This window comes from Rhipicephalus sanguineus, chromosome 4 (genome assembly GCF_013339695.2).
Source record: "Rhipicephalus sanguineus isolate Rsan-2018 chromosome 4, BIME_Rsan_1.4, whole genome shotgun sequence".
Taxonomy (NCBI): Eukaryota; Metazoa; Arthropoda; class Arachnida; order Ixodida; family Ixodidae; genus Rhipicephalus; species Rhipicephalus sanguineus.
The window spans coordinates 87,552,057-87,575,952 of NC_051179.1; positions in this window are offsets into that span (position 1 = coordinate 87,552,057).

Genomic DNA, 23,896 nt, shown 5'->3' on the forward strand with positions numbered 1-23,896 from the left:
CCCGCAGTTATCTCGTGGTACCCCGATTGCCAGAGAACATGCATACTGAACACAACAAAGCAAGAATAATCAGAAGAGTCAAAGCTATGGTCCAAAATTTTCGACGCAACGCGGAAGCGGTCTTTGGCGATGTAGCACGCTATCGAGACCGTCACCATTTTGCTGTAGCACTTGTAGACCATACGCACAAGTGCATAACGACTGTTTCGATCTACACAAGGCACGCGGAAATGGCGGAGGAGGTAGCTACTGCGCTGGCCAGAGCTCACGCTGATGCCCAATAAATTATAAGTGACTCACAAATGGCAGTACGAAATTTTGAAATGGTAGTATCTCACCAGTGGCACTGCATCACCTCACTGCAGGCAAAACCCAATCTGACAAACAAAAAGCATGCTTCCTCTAGTTTCCCGCCCGCGCATTTGTCGACCACGCGTTGGTCAATTTTAACGAGGTGGCGCACAGCGCAGCTTGAGGTCTCCCGTTCCGAGCTGCATCTGCTGTTGACGCCACCCGCAAGTACTTCCTTGTCGGCGAATGGGAGTGGCCAGATAAAATAACCAAATTCAGCGATATTACAAACACTATGAAATGCAGCGATGGGAATACTCCCCGCCTCACCCTAAACTCAATCGGGCCAGTGTGCCCAATGGCGGCAACTACAAACAGGCGCATACACTAAATATATCATTGACCCTGATTTGTATACGACCACCTCATGCAAGTTTTGCACAAATAAAGCCACAGAAGTTCATACTCTGAGAGTGACGAACACTAATTGACAAAACAAGCGACATGGCTTCCGACGAGGACTTTCGGCTGCGTTGGCGGTGCGCGCAGCTCAGCTCAGGACAGGACCAGCAACTCTGGGAGGTCCAGCAGGCCAAGGAAGTTGCTGACAGACACGGTCTCTCGGCCGGCTCCTAGGCGGGAACCAGCCCGGAAACCTGCAGGTAGTCATGAATATGATTCACACACATATACATGAAGTTGTTGCTTTCCTTCGGTGATAACACCGTGAAATGTGCAATACTGTCACGCGTTCGTATCGAGGCAACACACTTAAATGAAGCTGCTTGAAATAGTAAGTCACCTCGGTAAGATCGATAAAAGATCAGGTTGCCGTGTCAAAAGCGTTTGATCGCCCACAGTTTCACGAATGAGAGAGCATGAATTCTTGATAAACGGCGCACACGAATACGCAAGTTACCGGAGCATGGTGGACATCCTCACTAGTGTACACCCGCATTTCTGTACACACGCGGATGCCATTTTGTTAGGGCATAGCTGCAACGCCAGTTTGTGCGGATAAAAGCTTCGCTTAAAAAAGACCAAGCTTGCGCGGAACGCGCAACAGTCGCAGCAACAGCTGGAGCAGCGGATGTTCTATAGCTCGCTGTAAACTCTCTTTGTGCAATTTCTGCAACTACAGTCGCAAAGTACTCACTACACCATAAATCATCATAATTTTGCGAAGTAGGAATGTGGCCATTGTGGCAATGTTCATCAACTTGCTGTAAAGGCATGCACCCACTACGCATCTGTAAGACTTTATGTGCACTTTTTTGATGCAGTGGTTGACGATGATGAATCATGGCTGAGCCTTTTTTATGGGAAGCTTTAAACCATCCATTCGTTGCGCATTTCATATTTTGTGAAGCCAGCTGTTGTTTTACTCTTCTGCGGCGTTATATCATATCTGTTAACGTGGTGTGATGGATAAGTGCGCGAGTGTCGTGCGTGGTGTCGCATTGAGCACATGACCAGATTGGACGGAGCGGCTACGTAGAAGGGCAGTGATAGGACCTGCGCAGGAATGAAGACGACGATGGGCTTTGGCACGCGAACTAGACAACAAAAGGAGAATCTGGCGGTTGCCGCGAGAGGCGGGCGCGTGAATAGCCACGCAGTAGCCACGGTGGCATTCCATTGAGGTGGAGGACGGCGGGCGTTTCTAGGAGCAGCACGGTCGGGCGTAGGCCCGAGTGCCTGGCGGAGGTCAAGAGTCAGAGTGTACGGCTTCGCTTGGCCTCAAGTCTCCAAATGAAGTCTATGGAGCGCTCTCAGGAAGATGCCACGTCCACCAGCAACACCGTCGGGTATAGGCCCGAGTGTTGGCCTGCCTTTTGAGAGCTATGGGACGGCTTCGCGTGGCCTCATAGCTCGACATCTTTTTATGATGATCCAAATGATCCCCATTGTTAGTGATGTCATCGGGCGTAGCACCCGATCGTTCCTTTCTGGAGGCCGCGGAAGATTGTCGAAGTCAGCATCATGGTCGGGTGTAGTCCCGAGTGTCTGACGGATGCCACGGTCGAAGTGTACAGCTTCTTTTGACATCAAGTCTCGACGTCAACTCCGTGGAGTTCCCAGGAAGCAGCAACGTCCATTCGCAACACCGTCGGGTGTAGGCCCGAGTGTTGCTTCGCATTACTGGACCAACGAATCGGACACAAGGTTCTGCTTGACCTCCGGAGCAGCTGTCCCTATCATCGCTCGATCCTAAGGCAGCGTCCATTCATGCGCTGCAGTTTACCTCGCCAAGCCTCTGCGATAGCTGAGTTCTCGTGCCGACGCTCCATCCACGAAGGTGTATCCCGCATCAGCTGTTTGTTTTGCCCGGTGACACTTTCCACGCTAAGACTAAACATGTGCGCTTTCTTTTTGAGTTTTGTCTAGGTGTTGTAAAGCGTCGTGTTCCTGTATAGCGTCCCTTGTTGTGTGTCATGTTCGTGTGTTTCTCTATCATAAAGTGAAAAACAGAAAACAGCGTCGCCATTTTGTTAACGTTGCTGTCATCAACAAAACGTGCTCTTTCTCTCGGCTTATTCCAAAGAATCCCATCATACCTGGTTCCTTATCCGAAATGTCTGTGTAGTGTCAAGTACCGAGGCGGCTCTGTGGTAGAATACTCGACTGCCACGCAGAGTGCGGGGGTTCAAATACCACTCAATCCTTGATATGTTTTCTCGTTGTGCGCTATAGCTATTACGGACAGCAGCGGCGGAGGCGTGGATAACTACGTCATCAATATCGGCTGATGTAATCTCATATTACTCTGCAAAAAATAGCTCATACCGGTGTCATACTTGCTGGCAAATCGCGTTGTAATAGACTGTATTGTAGATTGTGATATTGAGATGCAAGCACACCAGGTATCGCAGCTTGCGATTTGCGGAACGAGTAGGTGGTTCAAAGTTTCGCACCCTTTACGAAGCGCTCAGCCATAACTCATCACAATCATCATCGTCAGCCACAGCAGCAACAAATGTTGCAGATAGAGAGAGAGAGAAGGAGAAGAGGAAAGACAGGGAGGTTAACCAGACGAACGTCCGGTTTGCTACCCTGCTCTGGGGATAGCGGAATGGCGAATAGAAAGAGACTTATACTGGCTACGTAGGTGCCCGTATGACCTTACCAATTTGTATACTGTAGTTGGTACTTCACTGCTTCTCAAATTGCTGAATTACGGCGTGGCGGGGTCTTCGCCACTCAACAAAATAATGATGATATATAGCATAGTGGGTGCCTCGCAAATGCACTTGCAAGGGTGTTCTTAAGACTTTACAACGCTCTCTACGAAAGCCGCTCCTCCTAATTACGTTGTGACTGTGCCGCGTGTACCGCGTAGGCCTAAGAACATGTATATGGGTAGGCTGTGTCTCTGTGTGATAAAACTCCTAACTCAGCAATACTGCACCGAAAATAAAAGGAACATAAGGGCGGCAAACACTACCGTATGTGCCACACGAACTGCAATAATCCCAATGCTCACAACTTGTTCCCTAAATACAATAATAAAGTCAGACCTGCGCCGAACACGCAGCACAGTCACAGCGAAAGCTGGCAAAGCGGCCTTTTTAGAGTCTGTTGTAAACTCTCTTGGACAGAGATAAGAATCTTTAATGAAATGCCCGGAGAGGTTAGCCTGGTTTGTCGCCTGGCTTGCTACTCCAGGTGTCGGGTGATTATGGTATATACAATGATCACATATACACCATATACACACAAATAGTACATACAGTCAAAAACGCCAACAGCGCTTTTGTGCTGCGCATCGCACAACTGCTGTCTTGCCACGGGCCGAGAAGGTGCCGCAGCTCCAAGCTCGAGCCGGGTTGCAAATGAAGTGCCTCCTTCAGAATCCGTCGTTCTGCGTCGTAACGGGAACAGTCGCAGAGTACGTGCCTTAGGTCTTCCCGAGTGTTACATGTGGTGCACGTGGGTGAGTCCGACTGCCTGATCTTGTGCTTGAAGTATTTCGTATAGGCAACGTCGAGTCTCAGCCGGTGAATGCAAGTTTCATCTTGTCTGGTTAATCCCTGTGGCATATGAAAGCTACACGTCGGGTCTATTCTGTGCAGCGGTCCGTACTGGTTGTTGGCATCGCTCCATATTGTTCTCTGCAGATTACGCGCGAACGCAGACACCAGAAACGCTGCCTCTTGTCTTGAAAAAGGAATTTCAATTTCCTCAGATGCTGTGTCATGCGCAGCTCAGGCAGCGGAGTCAGCTCGAACATTCCCTTCGATGCCGCAGTGAGCAGGCAGCCACTGCAGCACTACATCGTGGTGTAGTTCATGAGCATTATTGCCTAGGCGCCTGATGTCTAGGACTAGTTGGTCTTGCGTACGTGGAGATTTCAGGGACTGCAGTGCGGCTCGTGAGTCGGAGAATATCACCCAAGAGTAGGGTCTCTGATCTTTAATATATGCAAGCGCCCTCCGCAATGCAGCCAGCTCAGTAGCAGCGGCGGATGTACGGTGGCTGAGAACGGCTGTGATGGTGACATTCGCCGACGGTATCCACACGCCTATAGCAGATGAGCCATCTGTGACAGACCCATCTGTATAAACGTGACGGCGGGTTCTATAGTTGGTGTTGATGTGTTCTAGAGCGAAGTATGTCAACGCCGGCCCAGGTGTGTTTCTCTTGCTCTTGAACCCCGGCACTGTCGTGACTATCGTCCAGGGAGGAAGCTGCCACAGAGGCCACGTCAATATCGACGGCTTTTCATACGTCGGGGGGAGTAACATTCGCACCTCAGAAATGCTGACTGAAGCAAGTGGGTGATCTTGTACCCTTGCCGCAAAACGCAGACAGACTCGGAGGAACTCTTGCTTCATTAGCAGGGCAGCCGAGAGACGTTTGCTTTCTGTCAAGGTCCCTACTGTCGATGTATTTTTCGGTAAACCTAGGCACACCCTCAAGGCTTTGGCTTGCATGCTCGTGAGCACCTGAATATTTGTTTTGGTGAGGCCCTGTAGTGCAGGAACTCTCTTGGGGCAACTAATACAAGTAGACTTGCAAGGTAACCACTACCCCATAAATAATCATATTTTTTATCCAGTAGGAAAGCACCCACTATGCAATTATTTGTGATTCTGTGGTGGAAAAGCGAGGTACCCGCTGCACATCTGTGAGGCATGATGTGGCCTTTTTTGATGCTGTGGCAGATGACGCTGATGTGGCTGATGAGCCCTTTGTAATGGATGGGATACATTAAACAACCCACTCGTTAAGCGTTTCACATTGTGTAACGCCTGGTTGTTATTTTACTCTTCTTGCCCGACATGAAGTATGCATAGGGTTTTTTGCGAAGGCGTTTCGAACACCAGCGTGGCTCTGTGGTAGAAAACTGGACTGGCACGAAGAGGGCCTGGGTTCAAATCCAAATCCAACATTGCATTTCTTTCCATTTCGCACTAGAGCGGTTACGAATACCGGCAGCGGCAGCAGACAACTACGCCCCAGACTCAGCCGTTGTTGTGATCTAATAACAGCTTTCGCTGAGAAAAAGAGCACGTGGGTGGCAAACACCTATTAATATTGTGCAATAATGGGCAAGCGCATGCGGCAAGGCAGACAAGACGACGCATGCCATGAAATTGAGTAGGCGACAAAAAGACGCATGCTGCTAAACATCTCCCGAATGTCCTGCAGGGAAGGCCAAGCTCATGCGGCAAAGCAGGCAATGCGACATGTGTTGCTGCAAAAAAATGCATGCTCCTGAAATATAAGTGCAAGCTGCATGCGCCATATCAAAAAGGGAGTTTCGGGGCAGATATTTCGCATTTACTTAGAGGGTGTGTGATCGAAATTCTGTCTCACATCTCTGTCGTGTGCTAAACAGAGCTGCTGGTCATTCACCGCCAAAGAGCGGAATGGCTTCTCAATATTATATTTTTAAGCTGTAAGAAATATTTCGCTCCAAGCATAAATTGTCGAGAAAGCCAATTGTTTCATGTAACATAACCTCTATTGAATATAAATTTCTGTCATGTCCAGAGGGCCAGTGAACAAGCGGAGAGGCATGCCCTCTCTGTTCCGACATGGGACTAGCGAACGACTGCGTGCGGACCTACCTCGTTGGCCCGCTGCCTCGCCACTCAGGACCACAATATATTGTTTCTCATGCCATTTCTCATGTTCCTAAACAGGTCGACAATCTCACAGTTTTGGCAAACAAGTCCTTGGATGGTGGTCGCACTCTGGAAAACCTTACAAGATACGGAGAGTTGAAACACACTTCTAACAACTCTGTGTATTATCTTTTTACTTGGTAAGTTCAAGACATTTTCAAACGTGCGCAATCTAAGTGTAAGCTCGCCATTCCCCGCCACCCTCGATGTTGTCTTTGCAATGGGGAATCAGTCTGTTCATCAATGTCATGGATAACCAGAACTTGACCTCTTTTTCGCTTAGAGGTACAGAGCTGTCACTTTTTCGTATGCAGCAACATTATTTACCAAAACTAGCAGGCGAGAGTGCAATATGCCGTAATAGTGAATTTACCACTACATAAAGATCAAGAGCTCCTAATCAAGTCGTCCACAAACAACTATGCAATTTTGCCGAAATGTATAAAAAATTCCTCACCCAGAAACCTATTGTAGAAATGAAAAAAGGGAGTCTCCTTTGAGGGAGAAACAGTGGTGTTCTGTTTTTTTTTTTTTACGTTCATGCTTAAACCCGGTAACGTGCCTCCTCCATTTCTTAGAGCAACGTTTTTTTCACGTCAATGACTTCCTTACTAGCGTCTGCGGCGTCCCTCGTTTGTCATTATGGGGCGGAAGTTTCTCGTATTTCAGTGTCGTCTTCACAAGCCAGAACTCGCAGCATACACTACGCTGTTCGTGAATAGAAATCCTATGACGCATCGACCACTTTCAGCTATATGAGTTTCCTTGTTGACTGGCGGCCATAGCGGATAATAATAGCATATACACAGCCCCGCTTGAGCACTTCGCGGGGTACTAAGCGGAACCACCGAAACAGCGCCAAACTTCTCAATCTCAGGCAAGAGAAAATGGGGACATCAACCAGCCGTCAATTCCGAAGGCTGGAGCAATGATGATGGAGCGGAGGACAAAGGAACAGGAGAGGGTCGAGAACCAGCTTCCTGGCTTATAATGAGCTTATGAGCAAAATGATCAAGCCTACCGACTGCATCTATTCTCAACACATGAGTGATAAACGGTGTGTGTTTCGCACTAAATGTCTGAAAGCAATCAGTGCAGCCCCACATTTTCACAAAGGGTTAAGAGAACGAAAAAAATATCCTAGCTTGAATTGGAGGCGCTGTGCTAACGAGATACGGAGCTGATGGGTGCCTAGGTGGTGGTCGTGGCTGTTGCTGTTTTTTATGTTTTGCAAATATTCTCTTTCCTTCTTTTTGTATGTTCTATTTGTTTCTTTGTGTGTATCTTGGTCTTTGTTTATTTATATTTCTTTATTTCACTCTATCTCTCTCTATTTGTCATTTCCTGTTACTTTCTGTCGCTTTCTCTCGCCATCTCTCGTTTCTGCCATTAGTTCTGTCCATTTCTCACTTTCTCTTTCTTTATATCCTATGCTTTACTCTCTTCCTCATCCTTTCTCTCCTCCTAACCCTCACATTTATCTTCCTCACCCTACTTGCCTTTCGCAACCTCATGCCTTAACTATGATTTACAAGGGTATGCTAGGCTATGCTTTGCTAGCGTGCCTCGATAGCCGAATAGTTAAGAAGCTTGCGTTCGGATGGTGGGCACGCGGATTCGAATCTGACCTGACGAAGCAATTTTCTGCCCCTAAAGTTTATCTCTTTCCCTATCTTTATTTCTCTTTCTTTCTAGCCCTCTCTCGTTCTTTCTCGTTGTCTCGCCCCGCCCATCAATGTTATTCCATCCTGCGTCAAAAAATCGGCGCACGTGTTCTGGGAGCACAGCAGTAGATGAAGCAGAGGACGAAGACAGCGCTTGCCGCGAGGCACTCGTCGGTTTTTTCTTGACAACGGACGAATTACGGCGAGCTGAACCCTTTGTATCGTATGAGACGAAGCAGCAAAATAATGACTGACTTTCTGTCAGAAAGTGCGAAATGATACAGAAAAAATAACTATCCCACAGTGACCCATATTAATTGAGCTAATGAACGTACACACATGTGTACGCTTGGAATACGGGGTGACATTGTGTGGAACACTTCGATGCAGTTCCCTGGGGTGCTATGCAGGATGGCCCGAGTTGTGGCGACAGCTCTTTCCAAGCTGTGGTGACACCCGCTTTTGAACGAGCTAACAGCATGAAAAGTCAAATCCATCCCTCAGCGCGCCCTGCGTTCTATTTGTTACGATGGAACGCGGCGTCACGTCAAGGGCGGTCAATAAAGTTCGGTGGTGTCTTCAAACCAGAGTCATCTTCTTTCATTTGTTTGTCGTTCCACTGAGTGCACCCATGCAAGAAAACTGTCAAACTTTTACTAACGGTATTTGTGAGTGGTACGGGCTCTGTTTAAATATATTTTCAAGCGTTTAATGTCTCCACTAGGTATCCTTTAGAATAATCAGCACCACGGCCTCTGTGATTAGCTCCGGTCGAGCGCCTTACAACACCGCGGCTGGACCTCATCGCTGGGGCCACGTGTGTAATCATCATGGTCGGCCTCTACGTTCTAGCACCGTTGCTCGGCCGTAGCGCACCCTCTTCGTATTCTTATTATTCGTCTGCTCGCTCCCCGAGCACGTGCGCCCGGCTTATTAGCTAGTTGGCTGGGAGGTATAACTAGCTAATTAAGCCAGCACATGCTATGACAAAATTTATTAATCCATATCATGCACCGAGGTAATTAGGCCACATCTTACTAAGACCATGCTAACGAAGCCATGTAAAGCTAACATCAAGCTAATTATGACCACGCTAATTAGCACGACGCTAATTAGGGGCGCGCTAATGAAAACCAAGTTAATTAGGACATTACTCTCTAAGGTCGTGCTGATTAATATTATGATAATCAGTGTCATACTAATTAAAACACTGCTCATTACACATGAGCAATTAACGTCGTGTGGGCGACGATCGGGATCACCCACCGCGTTTGCTCTTGCCGAGGAGCAGTGCTGACGTCGCAACGTCAGCGAGCGACAAGATTCACATATGAGCTTGATCGCACAAACCATGCACACACACGAAGACCTAAAGGTTATATCATCACGTGGCTACGATGTCTGGCATTCATTTTCACCGCGCTCACGACAACCACTCACAGCCATAAAACAAGTGCCCCCGGTGTCATTTGCGGCTAGAAATGTTACAAGTTACTTATTTGTGGAGACGTTATACCTACCGATTCGTTACGGCAGAAATATCTTCAGACGTCTAAATTAAGTAGCAATAACCTTTCCGAGACAGGTTACTGCTACTGTTCAAGAGAAGCGAAACTAGCTGCACGAGAGTGCTGCGTGTGCGCTCTTGTTGCCTTCGAGAGTGCAAATTTTCATGCTGCCGGTGGAACGAAAGAATTTGGCCGAGAGAGGACAAACGCCCACGAACACGCCTGTGGGAGGGACGATGTTCAGTTAGCAAAAGGATAGCGCGACAATCACGCTGACGTCGCTGCATTGTCGAAATATTGACTGAGTGGCGGCGCTGACGCGTTCGCACGCGGTGTTCCCTTGAAAACCGCCGCAAATGCCGTACATACGTTTGCTACGCCATGCTCGCTCTTGCAGTCATTTTTATGAACGCTGCTGTCACGCGCTTCGCGCTGTCTTCCTATCATGACCGCCTTAGTGCGAGCAGGGAGCAAACTCGTGTTCCCGTGAAGCTCGGGCCATCCTGCATCCCTGGTCGGTCTTCTCTCATACATAGGTACACCGTGCACGTTTTGCATTGAAGCCTTGTTCGTCGTGTGCATTGTGCTAGCTTCAACCTCGGAGTGGTATTATGCGGCACTCTGACCGGCACAAGGTTTACACATCATACGTGAGACAAGAGGATACATCTGAAGCTCCGTTAGGGAGTGCACTTTGGGTGATTCAACGATCATGGAGGAGTGCTTCGCTGCACTTTTCACACTTCATTAGGCCCAAGGCGCTCTGTAGCTTAAATTTCGTGAGCTACATTGCAATACCCTTTACTACGCGGTAAAACACACAATCCCTCATGGAAGCATAGGGAACCGCATTCCTGACGGCAACATACGTGTACGCAACAAAGTCATTAGAAAAAAAATCCACTTATGTTCACTTCTTTACCAAATAATTGGCATAGCGATACTCCCCGTGTATTCCTCTATCATACAGGAGTATCAAATGAAATAATTAACAAATTTAATACGAGAACATGGAAGAGACATGATATAACTAGCATCTGGGCTGATCCTGGAGGGCGTCATTTTCTTTCTTTTGCTGCACGGTCCCCAGTATAGGTATTCACATCTATTACATATGTTTTGAATCCTCGATGTGTTACGCAATACGAAATTGATATTTCGAAGCTCGGAGAGACGCACGAGATTCACAGCGGTATTATGCGTTATGACATTTGTTGCCGTTGAGATACAAAAGGTTAAGCAGCTTCGTTGTTAAAAATGCAACATCGCCGACAGTAAGAATGCTCAGGGCAGCCGTTTCAGTATAGCTCGTGAAGTGGCTAAACTCGGAAACAAAAAAAAATAATTTCAAGCTGCGGTCAGCGCAAACGGACCGTAGAAATCCACAGGGATGCGGTAAAAGAGCTCAGGAGGGCACATAAATTAGGCTGTGACATGGACACCTTCTACACTAAAACAAAACTTCTAGATCTTGTCCAACATCAACTGTATCTAGAATATACCAGCTGCCCACAATCGCATGTCATGCAATCTATATTCTCATTGAAGTTGCAGGCAGCGCGGTCGAGGAAATGTCATTTAGCAAAGATGAAGTCGCCGTGATGGTTTTTTGAACAGTTGCATAAGAACAGCCGGCTTCTTCATGCCGAAGCGTTGATTAGCTCGTGGACGACGTCATGATAGGCTGGCTGGCATGGCTTGCAGCCGCACCAGTTGAAAGTAGGGACCACCAAAGCAGTATCTCGCGTAGAAGCGCAGCATCAGCCACTAAACCCGCCAGCCACAGCAAGACTGCCACCATGAAGCTGCCAAGAATAGTTCGCTTTGCCAGGCTCCTGCACCAGTTCTTTAATGTACAGGTCCTTAATGTTCCGACTCCTCGTCTGGTGGCCAGAGACAGCGCGGCCGCCTGCCGGCTCGTCTAGCTCGGTGATTTGTTAAAGGCCTCGCATTACTAAGGAAAAGCACAAGTATTAGTCGCTCGATAACATCGCTGAAACGTTTTCGGATTTTTGGGCGGAAAGGTAAATGACAGAAAGGTGGGCGAGTTGGTTAGGGTTCATAGTGAAGTGTATGGGGCAGCGCTAGAACGAATACAAGGACGAGAAAAGACAGGACGTGCGCTGTACTAACAACTAAAATTTTATTGGAAAAAACGCCACTTATATATCCAGCATCGTCCAAATCATTGTCATCAAAAGTGCCACGTAAACCACATCAGAGCTATATCAGCAGGAAGACAGCCTCGTGGAAATCATACCAGCATAAAAAACATACAGTCGATAAAAACAGTAGGAAGTAACACTATACTATGCACGTGTGCCGGAGATAATCTAATTCTTTAGATGAAAGGTCCATGGATGCTTGACTGGTGCATTTCTCTTTTAATCTGTTGATGTGAAAAGCTTCTATTATTTTTCTTCTCGTTTAATTATGATGACGTTAAAGAATGACAGTGTCCATAAAGTGTGGATTGCATCCACATGAACGGAAATGGTTAACTAGATGATAAGAAGTGGCATTAGGGGAGTAGAGCGAGCGTAGGTGTTCTTGCAATCTAAAGTTAATGCACCTCCCTCTTTGTCCAAGATATACTTTAGCGAGCAACAAAGGAATCATATATACTGAGCCTATCTTGCAGGGTATGAAGCTGTGGACATAATTAGTCTTACATGCAGCTTTTACAGAAGAACCTGCTTTTTTTATGATAAGACCACAAATCCTTCCAATCTTCTGGGGGACGGAAAACACCATGTCAACCTTGTACCGGTTAGAAACATTTTAGACCATGAGAAAAACGATGCAGATATGGCACAACACAGAATTTGCTGGCGCGACTTTTTCGCTCATCACAGGCTTTCGCGTTGTCTTTCTTGACCCATTTAGGGAGCTTATTACATGCAGTGGTGATCGCAGCGTTGCCATAACCGGCTGTCGTAAGGCTAAGGTGCTGACTATTGAGGCTATCTGGAAACTGATGTTGGCATGACTTTTTGAGTGAAGAACACAAAGTACAAAAAATATTGCCGTTTTTGATGAGTTTTGAGTGGGCTGAATTACCATGGAACAGCGGTTGTGTCTGGAGTAGTGGCTGGCCACAAAGCCGTACAGCATGGGGCGCTGGCGTACGGCGCCACCACTAACGTCTGCGCCGTTCACCATCGTCTCCGCATGATGATCACGGAAAGAGTATATTGCGGGCCCTCTGATTTATTCAGTGCTTCAAGAATAAAAGAAAGTCATTTCAATGTTTCTTCACAGTTTTCGGTGTATAACAGGTGAGTCTCGAAAAAGTTTCAGCCTGATCGGTGCGCTTTATTTAAAATGGATAACCAGACAGTCGTGAAAAGGATGCTACTGCCAGAACTAGTCCACACACTTAGGCAGCTATACGAATTGATCCTAAATGGGCCCAAAGTTGTAAAGCAGCTACGCTTTTAAGAATCCGATTTGCCCCTTGTATTCGCGGGGTGTTAAAATTAATGTACCTTTAGTCAGCAGAAATACATTTATAAATAGAAGGTATAAAACCTTGAAGCCTTTCAAAGTAGTCTCCTCGAGAGTGCACACTTCTGCCAGCGCTCGCGTCATTGTTGGATGCACTTCTGGAATGAATCTTTAAGAACGGTGATCAGCCGTGCCGTTGCACTCTCGGAATGCAGGACCCGGCTCTTGATGATGTCCCTTGGCTGAAACCACGTTCCTTTTGGGTGGCATTTACAGCTTTGGAAACCACCACACGTTACGTAGAGCAGTGTAAGGGGACTAAGAAGCCTGACGAATGACGGGAATTTTCGCTGGAAAGCATTGTTAGCATTGTTAGCATTATTGTTAGCATTGTTAGCATTGTTAGCATCATTGTTAGCATTACTGGGGTGCTATGCAGGATGGCCCGAGCTTCTCGGGCACACGAGTTCACTCCGACCTTGCATTACGGTGGTCATGACAGGAAGACAGTGCGGAGCACGCGATAGCAGCGTTGATAAAAACGGCTACAAGAACGAGAATGGCGTCACGAACGCATGTGCGGCATTTGTGCGGTTATCAAAGGAACACCACGTGCGAACGCATCAGCCCCGCCACTCAGTCAACATTTTGACAGTGCAGCGACGTCAGCCAGGGGCGTAGCCAGACATTCTTTTCTTGGGGGGGGGGGGGGGCACCTCCTTGATCTGAAGGGGGGTACGGCAGGCAGATGTGATCGAGCTTCATTTTGAGCTCTGTATGCCACGGCAAAAAAAATTTCCGGGGGGGGGAGGGGGGCCTGGTCTGCCCCCCCTCCTGGCTACGCCACTGACGCCAGCGTAATTGTCGCGCTATCCTTTTGCTAACTGATCATCGCGCCTCCCACGGGAGTGTTCGTGGCCGTTTGTCCTCTTTCGGAGTTTTTTCATTCCACCTGCAGCATGGAAATTTCCACTCTCGAAGACAACGAGCGCGCACATGCAGCACTCTGGTGCAGCTCGTTTCGCTTCTCTGGAATATTACAGATAAACAAATGGACAGGTTACTGCTATACTTACATTACACGTCTGAAGATTTTTCTGTAGTAGCGAATCGGCAGAAACAATGTCTCCACAAACAAGTTAATAGTAACATTTCTCGCCGCAAGGCCCACCAGCGGCGCTTGCTTCATAGCTCTGACTGGTACGTTGTGAGAACGGTGAAATTGAATGCGAGACATCGTAGCCACGTGATGATATAACCTTTAGTTCTTCGTGCGTGTGTGCATAGTCTGTGCGATTAAGCTCATAGATGAATCGTGCCGCTCGCTGGCGTTGCGGCGTGAGCACTGCTCCTCGGCAAGAAGGAACGCGGTGGGCGGACCGGCTCTTCGCGGCATGCGTCTGTCAATCAAATTGATTGACGCGCGAACTCGGGCACAAACTCGTTGATTCTGAAAAGGCCCCAGTTCAACTCGTGACTGTCATAGTGTCGGTGCCCCTTTCAAGTGCTTCATGCGGTGTACGCTACTCAGCAGCTTCTTTGCATATAAAATAATTTGCTCAGCTCGCAGTACTTTTGCAAGGCTCGGGCTATCGAAGGAGCTTGCGGTCACCTAGCTTCTTCCAGCTTGTCTCGCTATATGCTTGGCCTGCTTCGGAGTAACGACCATGTCAGTTTGGTCTCAATATTGGTGCTGTTGATTAGGAAGGTCTTAACTAACGTGATATTAAATAGTCATTTCTTAATTGTTATTGTTTTAATTACCACGACATTGTTTACCCAGGTTTAATTCGCAAATCCTGAATGGCACTGAGGTAATAAGCATAATTCTAATTAGCACGAACCTAATTACCACGACATCAGTGAGTAAGGTCCTGGCTATCTTGGCTTTAATTACACGCTCCTAATTAGCGTCGTGTTAATTAGCATTAATTGTTAATGTTTTATTTACCGCGCCATTAATTAATCAGCTTTAATTAGCAAGGTCCTGAATAGTACAGAGGTAAACAGAGTAATGCTAATGAGCAGGATCCTAATTAGTACGCTAATAATTAGCGTCGTGTTAAATAGCAATAATTGATAATGTCTTAGTTACTACGTCAATAATTACTCAGGTTTATTTCGAAAGGTCATGAATAGTACAGAGGTAATTAGCACAATCCTAATTAACACGATATCGATCCTAGCAGGTGCTGGTCATTTTGGCTTTAATTACATGCTCCTATTTGGCGTCGTGTTAATTAGCATGATCTTAATTATCTTGTTTTAGCTTTACACAGCTTCATTAGCATGGTCTTGGACGTGGCTTAGTTAGCTCGGCCTTAGCATAATTTGGCCTAATCGGCTTCGTCATAGCACGTCCTGGCTTAGCTAGCCCTTTCAGCCCTGGATTTTTTGTTTTGGTCGGGGACTTTTTTGTGCGTGTTTTCCTAATAGCTATGACCTCAAAAGACCACAAACGAAACATTGAGCCACTGGTGCAAATATTAATGGATTTACAAACATGACATCAAATTAGGCCATCAGGTCTCAGCGGTTGTGAAATAAGAAAAATGGCATCTTTTTTCCTGCTATTCCCTAGAGTACACAAAATGTGAACCACGTCTCATTTTTCAGTGTGATACTCACTGAATCAGCTTCGGCACGTCGTCCCGAAAATGGCGCCTACCCGCCACAGCTGACCCGCCTCGGCGTCCCCCATGAGTTCAGTCAAGCTTCTTATTCTTTGCGGCTCTCAGCTCCGCAAGGAGGCCGCACATAGTTTCTTACAATATTACCTAGAGGGGAATCTGGCGCTAGTGTCTACGCGGGCTCCTTGAACGGCGCTTCAACCACCATGGGAATGATGGGAATTACAGGCTTCGGATTTGCTTCGGATGGATTAGGTTCTTGAGATTCGCGACGCTTGTTTGCCGAGTGTAAAACAAAGCGATATGAAGTTATCTCCAATTAAAACTTGCTCACGGTCACGCAAACTTATTGCAAAAGTTTGCGTGACCGTGAGATGAAACTGAAATCAGGACAAATTCAACCACCAGGGTATGCATGATCTTCGATTGTATTCCAGATTTGGCATCACAATATAATAAATTATTTTCTTTACAACACTTAAAACAAACGCGCCTGTCTTCCCCTCGAAAGTACCCATTATCTATTTATGGAAATAACTGTACCGTATTGAGAGAAAAGCACCACGTATCATCTGCTGCGATGCCAGATGCGTCTGTCCAAGTGGCCTGCTTCCAACGCATCTCTCGTTTTGTTGTGAAGTCGAGTCAGTGGAGCGTGACAGTGCGTCTACTTAGCTTCGCCGTCATTTTGCAGTCGATTTGAAAGAGTGTTGACTAGTAGCGCTTATCACAAAACGTGAACTCTATGTGATTTCCTGCACTGACATGGGACGCTACATCTATGCGCAGCGGTGAGTGCATGACGCTTTGCTAAAACTGTCAAATACAACCTGTAAAGCTGCATCGTGGCAGCAAACCAAGAAACCTAGCCGTCTTCAGCTCTTTGAACGACAAAAGCACTGCTTGAGTGCTTTGCAACGCACCCCACTGCCCACGCCTCGCAAAGAACGAAACTGAAACTGTAGAAAAAGATCCATAGATAGTTCGCTAGCAAACGCTATCCAATCCGAAGCCTGTACTTCCCATCATTCCCATGGTGGTTGAACGATCGCAGCGCCAGTTTCCTCTCTAGGGTATTGTATGAAACTCTATGAGGCCGCAATTTGGTTGTCAATCGCAGTGGGGCTCATTGAAGAAGTATCGCCCCAAGATTGAGCAGTTTTGGTTTCATTTCCGAGGTTCTGGGGGAATTGTGTGATGGTGTCAATTGACACCGCCAGGGCCGAAATGGCTAGGTATACCGCCCAGCCAATTAGCTAATCAGCCGGGTGCACGTGCTCTGGCAGTGAGCACACGATGACGAAGAGAACGACGAGGGCGCGCGCCGGCCGAGCAACGCGCTAGAATGCACTGGCCGACCATGTTGATTATACACGTGGCCTCGGCGATTAGCTCTAGCCGCGGTGTTGTAAGGCGCTCGGTCGGAACTAACTAATCTCAGAGGCCACGGTGCTGATTATTCTAAAGGATACTTATTGCAGACATTAAACGCTTGAAAATGAATTCAAAAGGCCCGCGCACACATAAAAAATGTAGTTAGTAGAGCTTTCTGCCACTTTTCTTGTATTTGTGCACTTCTACACTCAGTGGAATGACAAACAAATCAAAGAAGGTGCCTCTAGTTTGACGACCCCACCCAACCTTCTCGACCGCCCTTGACGTGACGCCGCGTTCCATCGTAACCAAAGGAACGGAGCACGCGCTGAGGGATGGATTTCACCTTCTCGTACTGTTAGCTCGTTCAAAAGGGGGTGTCGCCAGAGCTCAGAAAGATCCCGAGTTTCGCCAAACTCGGGCCATCCTGCATAGCACCCCTGGTATGAATTGTGAGCAAACTAACATCATGCCCAAGTGCTTGTTAAAAAAAATGTAGTGACCCAATGCTTAACCCGACCTCGTACGCAAATTCTCGTACTATGATGCCGTGTTCCTGCTTGATCAAAGTCCGTTTTTTCTAATGATATCCTCACTTCGGCTTGTTCGGGATTGGGCTGAAGGTGGTTCGCTGTCTGCTAATGTGCGGTCGCCTTTGTAGCGCTCGTAGAAGTGCGTTGTCCGGCAGGTGCTCATGGCATCATCACCAAAACCCTATTGAATCTTTGAGTCATTGGCGCTTGGGTATTACGATGCCTTTGGCAAAACTTAAGGCAATGTCGCTAGTGCTGTAGCTCCGAAATTTTAAAACTAGCTCACATCCCACAAGCGCTCACTACACCTAATCCCTACCAGGGATTACCGCTTTGCACGGACTGCCAAGAGCTAACGCTTTGCACGGATAGAATAAAAAAACTTCATGCATGCGCAAGAATGTCCGTTCCATATCTCCCCCGATGGACGCCTCACGTAGTTCATTGGTTTAGGTGAAAAAAATAACAAAATTTCGGCAGATCCCACGTAACGTGGGAATCGATGTTAGGCGAAGCATGCGCGGGATGCTGAGTGTGGCGTAATTTTTCACATGGAGCGATACGTTATGGAATGATGCTAGAGAAATGTGGAAGTGGTATACGCACACTCATATGCTGAAGAGTAGCATATGCATTATATAACGAGTTGTTTACAGTTGCGTAACGATGCCAACAGCAACATGGGGGTTACCAACACCAGACGCGGTAAGCTGATATGCAGTGACTCTATTCTTCAATACTGGATAGCGCGAATCCGAAATGGACAAAGAAGGAACACAAATGCATAGGACACGCGTTACTCGCCTCTAATTTCATTCAGGAAAGTTTCCCTAGATCTATACACAGCTGAGTGGCACGCGCAGGCGCACTGCACTTACGTTACAGTAAGAGTTACAGTTCAGTCAGTCAATCAATCAATCAATCAATCAATCAATCAATCAATCAATCAATCAATCAATCAAACTTTATTTTCATGAATAGATATACGCAATTACAGGGATTATTTGGACCGATAGCCTAAAGTGGCTAGTGGCCGGTCCAATACAATGTGCAACATAAAAAGATGTACAGGTCAGCTTTGAGGTAACAAACAAAAGCAATCATATGAATGCAGACAACACAGTAAATATATTTTTCCTGCAGACATGCATACTTATTAGCTTGCAACTAGCTTGCTATATATAGGCACTTATTAAAAAAATACAATGAAAATCGAATCAAACATACACATGCTTACATGTCTTGACTCCACAGAAAAAAATGATTTACACGCCATGCTGATATTACGTGCCGTTTTAATCTCTAGGGGGACCGTGTTCCATATTTTTGTTCTATTAAATTGTATTAGTCTTTCTCCGTCAACAATAAAACATTTGGGCAGATTGAAATTACCATTCGAAGCATGTCGCGTATTGCGTTTAGGAATTGAAAAAAGATCAGCAGGCAAAGGTGAATTTCTATTAATTACGTTATTTACAGCAACGGCAATTTTGTAGTCGCGCAACATCGGAACCGAGAAAATGCGTAGTGAGTGGAAAATATTACCTACTGATTCACCTTGGCTTATGATTTTCAGTGTACGCTTTTGAAGTCGTTCAAGAGTTTTTAGATAACTGTTGTACGTCACACCCCACGATTCTAGACAGTTACCTATGTGACAGCGACCCAATGAAAAGTAGAGTGTGCGATGTATAGCTTGTAGAAAATATTGGCGAGCTTTCATTAGAGAATAGCAGCCATAGGCTACCATTGCGCACACACTATGTACTTGCCAGCGTAAATGCTCATCAAAAGTGACGCCTAAATATTTAAAACAAGGAACATGTTGAATAGGAGCGTTGTTTATTGTTAGGTTAAGAGATTCAACGTCAATATGTTTCCTACGAGAGTGAAACACCATGTACTTTGTTTTAGTACAGTTAGCGGTCAGATGACTCCTGGCAAACCATTCCGAAACGTTCGATAAATCGGTCATCGCGTCATTTTGTAGATCTGCTAAGGAGTGTCCTGTGAAAATTAAACAGTGTCGTCCGCGCACATCAGTGCCCTTGACCTCTGTAGAGATCGCGGAACATCATTGATATAAAGAGAGAACAATATAGCGCCCAAAAGTGAACCCTGTGGCACCCCGCATTTAATATAACCGTAAGATGACTTGATGTCCCCAATGAAGGACCTTTTGTTTGCGTGCCGATAAATAACTAGAAAAGAAATCAAGCAAGTTACCTTTTATCCCATAGGAATGCATTTTTTTCCAGTAAAATGGAATGACTACTAGAATAACAGAGAGCTGAGCTAGTTGGTAAGTATTCATTCCAAAAAGACAGGGCGCGCAAACACGGACACAAGAAAGAAGTCAGGACACCACAAACGCTGACTAACAACTGAAGAGACGCACAACGGCTGAAAAGAAAGAAGGCACGAAAACTTATATGTGCATGCCCATGCAACAGGCGAACCTATCAATCCGGCACGCGTGGTGGTCTACGTGGAAGATAACTGTTAAGGCATTTGATTTCATCTTTATGCAAGTTAATCGACGGTTGGCTCACGCATGCGCTACCACTATTCTCGATATGCCATGGTTCAATCATCAGGCGCGTTTCTTCATTTCTATGACGGTACAACACTGCGCATTCATCGAATTTTGGCGTGCACATACAATCTCGACAATGTAAAGAGAGATGACAAGGTGAGCCTCCTGTTAGCGATCTCTTATGTTCCAACAATCGCTGGTTAATGCATCGGCCCGTTTGTCCTAGGTAGAAGCGGCCGCACCTGAAAGGGACCTTATACACCACACTCGTACGGCAATCAGTGAATTTGTTGGTGTGTTTTACGAAACAAAGATCGATCCGCTTCTTGTCTTTTACTCGATCATTCTTCCTCTGCACAGCGGCACAAATCTTACCTAGCTTATTGGCAGCCGTGAACACAACATTAACGCCGTATCTACTTCCTACTTTCTTAAGCCTGTGAGACACGCAATGAATGTACGGTATACCTACGACACGTTTCTTCCTATCGCTTTCTGCAACCATGCTCGGACTTAACACAATAGACTTCTTTAAACGTTCAGCGACCGTGACCATTGCATCACGAGGATACCCTACATCTAAAAGACGCGTAACCTGTGCGTTAAAGCTATCACTCATTTTGCGCTCACACGACTTGGTGAGGGCTGATTTAAGGCAAGTCATGGCGATGCCGTTTTTTACAGCCTTCGAGTGCTTCGACGAAAAATTTAACAGCGCTTTCGAAGATCCAGGAGAGTACTGCCAGCACACGTGGTTCTTCTGGAACGTTACGGAAATGTCTAGAAATTGCATTCCATTATTCTGAGGCACCTCTTTAGTAAAGCTCGGCCCACCTCCATTTAATTCAAATTTTTCGCTCACGGAAGTTACCACTTTTCAAAGTCCTCACCACTACAAAAGATCAAGTAATCGACCACATAATGAAAAACCTTAATAACCGAATTACCTAAGGCGCCTTCCAAAAGATTGTCAATCTTGATAAGGTATAAATCACTAAGAACCGGAGCAACATTAGAACAAATACATATCCCTGATTTCTGCACATAAACGCCTTCCTTCCAACCTACAAGCGTCGACTTTAAATACATGGAAAGGATTGCTAGAAATGCCCCGGTAGAAACACCACATTTATCGGTGAAAACCGTCTGGTGCGCTTGTTCGTTAATACATTCATTAATACAGTTTAACACGTCCTATTGCGGCAAAGAATAATACTGGTCTTCAATATCCATACTAAAAGCTTTACAACAGCGGGGGTTCTCCTCTGAGAGGAACAGAACTAGCGCCTGAGAATTACGCATACGAAAAGGGTTTGAAAAACTCAAAGAGGTTAAGCAGTTCTGCAAATAACTAGATACAGGGACTTGCCAGGTGCCTTGCTCTGAAACGATTGCTCGAAATGGGCTCTCGTTTTTATGCGTTTTGGCTGAAAAAAACAATTCTAAAGTAAGTGATTTAGCCTTCTTGACATTACAAGCTATTCTCTCAAGATTATGTCTTAACAAAAGGTCGACAGCACGTTGCCTAACTACCGATGGCTTAAGTTTTACCGTCCTAAAATTCTTTTCTATGGCTCTTAATGCTTTTTCTGAGAACAAACTGTCCGGCATAATTACAAAATGCCCTTCCTTATCTGAAATTACTGGCCTGAGTTTCTTCTCGACGCAGTAATTAACCAGAGGCCGGATAGGATCAGAACACTTGAGATGCATATTAGAACCCTTGATGCTAGCAACGCAGTCTGAAATGCAGTGGGAACGATATTCTTCAGGAACAAGTCTAGTGATTGTACGCGGCAAACTTAAAACGTCTATTGGTTTCAGGTTCGGCTTAAAACAGTATTGAGGACCTAAGGCTAGGGTTTTGCAGTGACTATCATCTAAGGCAGCTCCTCCAAGGACTAGCAAGTTATTTTGCGATGAAACAGTAGGTAAAATCTTCCTCTTATATGGTTTTACCCTCCATATGAATTCCGCATGCTCATGAGCTACCCTCATCCAGTCGGCGTACATCTGCTTCTGGCGGCGATCGCCACGCGAAGTCGAGCAACGGACCTTGAGGCATTCCTGGTAAAATCTCACTTGAAAGCGATAGGAAGAAACGTGTCGTAGGTATACCGTACATTCATTGTGTGTCTCACAGGCTAAAGAAAGTAGGAAGTAGATACGGCGTTAATGTTGTTTTCACGGCTGCCAATAAGCTAGGTAAGATTTGTGCCGCTGTGCAGAGGAAGAATGAGCGAGTAAAAGACAAGAAGCGGACCGATCTTTGTTTCGTAAAACACACCAACAAATTCACTGATTGCCGTACGAGTGTGGTGTATAAGATCTCTTTCAGCTGCGGCCGCTTCTACGTAGGACAAACGGGCCGATGCATTAACCAGAGATTGTTGGAACATAAGAGACCGCTTACAGGAGGCTCACCTTCTAATCTATCTTTTCATTGTCGAGATTGTAAGTGCACGCCAAAATTCGATCAATGCGCAGTGTTGTACCGTCATAGAAATGAAGAAGCGCGCCTGATGATTGAAGCATGGCATATCGAGAATAGTGGTAGCGAATGCGTGAGCCAACCGTCGATTAACTTGCATAAAGATGAAATCAAATGCCTCAACAGTTATCTTCCACGTAGACCGCCACGCGTGCCGAATTGATAGGTTCGCCTGTTGCATGAGCATGCGCATATAAGTTTTCATGCCTTCTTTCTTTTCGGCCGTTGTGCGTCTCTTCAGTTGTTAGTCGGCGTTTGTGGTGTCCTGACTTGTTTCTTGTGTCCGTGTATGCACGCCCTAGTCTTTTTAGAAATGGAATGAATAATAGCATCAAATGCCTTTCGTATGTCTAAAAATACTTCTATTGCTATGTTGTTTTCATGTAGCGCGGAATTAATATATTACGTAAGCATCAAAACAGTTTATTATATTTGTTATGCTTATACTTGTCCGTTGTGACGGAGAACGCACGCACTTTTCACGATTTAAGAAGCGCAAAATGACACGGGGACGAAGCATAGACACACACAGGAAAGCGCTTGTCCTGCGTGTGTCTATGCTTCGTCCCCGTGTCATTTTGCGCTTCTTAAATGATGAACCATTTCCAACTAGGCCAAACAGCCGTTTCACTTTTCACGAGCCCGTGTGCATGTGTAGAAGGGGTTATTGACAGTTCTTGAACAAGGTCATCATCACCGTGATCAGTAAGCACCAGCAGCTGGACCGGACTTGTTAAGCTGATAGTTCGTGATTGCGGCTATTAGGAGTGATGTATCTCCGAAATTTTAAAACTAGCTCACACCCCACAAGCGCTCGCTACACCTAATCCCTGCCAGGAGTTACCGCTTTGCACGGATAGAAAAAAAACTTCATGCATGCGCAAGAATGTCCGTTCCATATCTCCCTCGATGGATGCCTCACGTAGTTCATTGGTTCAAGTGTAGCGAAGTGCGAGGTATAGTGCAGCTGGTGGAAATCCTGGATGCCTCTCACGATGAAATGATCTATGACTCCTGTCGTGGGCGTGGCGGCGAGGACTTTTGATGCCCTGTCCACATCCAAGTCGTCTTTCGCGCAGTATAAGGGCCAAGCGTTGTTGGGTCTTGATAAATCAATGTTGAAGCGACCGGTAATGATGGCATGCCTGGTTCTCTCAGCAGATTTATTACAGGAGGCATTGCAGATTTATTAAAGGAGGCATTGACCCACGTTTTTGCGTACTCCACGTGGTCCACGTTGCGGACTACGTGGACGAGTGGATGGTAGTTGAGTTTCTTCCAGAGGTGTTCT